This window comes from Cupressus sempervirens, chromosome 6 (genome assembly GCF_028749045.1).
Source record: "Cupressus sempervirens isolate cs-2001-9-10 chromosome 6, ASM2874904v1, whole genome shotgun sequence".
Taxonomy (NCBI): Eukaryota; Viridiplantae; Streptophyta; class Pinopsida; order Cupressales; family Cupressaceae; genus Cupressus; species Cupressus sempervirens.
In genome coordinates, this window is record NC_143123.1 from 167,261,547 (window position 1) to 167,264,584 (window position 3,038).

Here is a 3,038-nt window from a genome sequence, read left to right on the forward strand (position 1 = left end):
TTTTGGAAAGAAACCCATTGATTGCAACCAATTTTTGCAAGTATGTTCCTTTAAATATTGATTCTAGTTTTGATTTTTTTGATTATGGATTTCCTTAACATTGCAAAAATGTTTCAATTTATTTCTTTGGGTAGTGTATATCAGCAACTCTTATAGTTTATATGCTACGTCCAACTAGCTTATTGGACTTTGTCCTTTTGTTGATCTTTTCTTGAGATGCAGAACACATGATTGTGAAGTAGGAAGTAAAATATCATTCCCTGAGACACATAATTTTGCAAATATTTTAAGGATCATTTCTACAATTACCTTTAGGGGCTAAATTTGTCAAAGAATTACCTTCAGGGTCTAAATTCATAAAAGAATAATAGGTAGGCATCATTATATCCGAGTCTTCACATTATGGGCAAAATTGTGATTTCTATTTTTGAGTATGACAGTAACAATTTATGCAAAGATTCTAAAACCTTCAACTTTTAAGAACAAAACCTCAATAATACCTAGGGTATACTGTGAGAATCTAAAGTTTTTAAAAGGATGATATACTAACTATAGTCTATTGCACACTCTTGTACTTTGGATAGCTGACCTACAAACGGGAAAATAACAGTTAGGGCATGATGGTGGGTTCATAGTAGATTTAGGGCATGATTAGGGCTTTAAAATATATTTAGTTCATAAAATAGTCATTTTGAATGGTTGAGCATGCATGGATGGAAGTAGAAATTCATGAACGTGCTCTTAGTTTCATCTCTTCACCTTTTAATTACCTGTGTTAAAACTACTTCCCTCTTTCACTAAGCAGTGTGGAATTAGGGTCTGCAATAGATGAGCACACAATTTGTTTTTTTATGGCAATGGATGCCCAGAAAAAAGATATATAGACAAAAGGGCGCAAGGACTATGATATCACATAGATTCAAGGTACATAAATACATGAATATGATTTTAAGTTCATAATATTTAATATAGTTGTTAGAAAATTAGATATGGAGAAGGTTATATAATCCTGAGGATCTGGGGTATGTGGTCTGGTATGGAGATATTATGTATAAATATTGTTACCACAAGAAAGTGGGTATAGTGGTAGAGTCCTCCTCTCTATACATGAGTCTTCTTGTGTCTATGGCTCCAAATCTATTACATCTTAGCATTTTAAGGGACTTAGAGGATTTGAGTTGGTCTATAAGTTTCCCTATCTAGAATTAGAAGTTTTAGAGTTCTGTGCATGAAGCACAACTTGGGATTTTATGCCTTTTCATAAAGTTTGATGCTATACTATGGTTTACTCAACACTATTTGTTTACTCAGATAATATGAATTGTTTCTCTAAATTATAGTCAGATGAAATCACTGATAAATAAATATGGATCAGATTGCTAGATTTTTTTTTGGCATTATTTTACTACTTTTTAAAAATGCATTTTCAATTCTTTTTTTATATTGCTTTTATTGTGTTCTTTTCTTATCTTTCATGGTTATTTTCTATCCAAGTTTTGAGGACTTTTACTAAAATAGAGGATTTCTGTCACAATTTCTTCAGATAACATGTTTCAGTATAAGTTACTGTATTGTTTCCTACTGGTACTGGCCTCAAGTTCTCTTTGCTCACAATGATTAATAACATGTATTGTGCTTTGTAGACTTATGATGTTAATAAAGATGGGAAGCATGAGTGTAATAGCCTTGTAGATTAGGCTTTGGTCATTTTTGAAGAAATTATTTTGTCAAATAGATATAAGTAACCATTGTAGCTCGTAGTTTGAGATCACCACACATAACTTAATGTTGATATCGATATGTTTTAATAGGTGGATCAACCTTGTGTTAACTAGATATTACATTAATATTGGTACCAAGTAGTATTGAGACTTTCTTGTATTGAAATGATAAGCTAATTATAATCCAGATTCTTAGTCAAGGCAGAGGATGGATATGATCTCTAGGACTTAATACTCAAGATTGCTGATATTGTGAAAGTACAACTACATTGATGATCATATGATATCTTAAGGTTGAATTGAGGGCTGGAAGTAGGTTGTCTTTTATTGATTATTGATTCCTATTACATCTATTAATTGAGGCTCCTAACCAAAGACATGAAACAACCACCATGCTTCCAATCAATGCTTGAAATTTGCTGGACAAGAATTGCTGATTGGGTTTCTCAATTTGCTGACTGTATTGGTGATTGTTTTACACTACTTAGAAGCTAGGAGATGAAGTTATGTTATTTTTGTCCTCAGATGGGCCATTCTACTCTAGCAAGTGGAGAGTTATCACTTACTGGCCTTATTTAATAATGTTCTATGCTTTTATTATGTTTACTATTGATTGTCAATCTGTGCTGATTGTATATAAGTTTGATTGTATTTTTAATAATGATTAGGTTATATATTTATCTCCCATCAAATCTTCTGTATTGTCCATGGCTTAATTCCAGTTTGGTCTACTCTGTATGAAAAGCTCCTCTAATGAAATCAAAGATGTCAAATTTAATACATACTACCATCACTAAGCTAGATATATGTTTGTTTGGCATGTTTCAGTCCCTACTGCCAATCTCCTTCCATTCATCATTGGTTTTCCATAGTTTGTATTTTGACTGTATATTTTATCAATGAGTTGAAATTGGATGTTATGTAGCCTGTTAATTCCATGTCATAGAGTAAACCTTCTAACATTTGCTAAACTTGAAAAATAAGAATGTTACCAGACCATTAGTGAAATGTGAAGAGTTGATAAAGAACTCTGCCATGAAAATAGACTAGTTGGAATAATGGATCAGTCCAAATAAGTATGTGGAGGGGTTTTGTCCTTGGTCTACTAGGACACTGTTTATGCTCTCCTAATGCAAAATAAATATATAAATTTGCATTTAGTTTTCTTCCACATTTCTCTTTGCTAGACCTCTTTTTATACCCTTCCCCTTTAAGGGATGCAATTTCTCTCATTCTTTTCTTTACAAGTAATTGCAGTTAGTATTAAATATTTCTTAAGCATGTCCCGCTCCCTCAATAATCATACAAACCTACTGG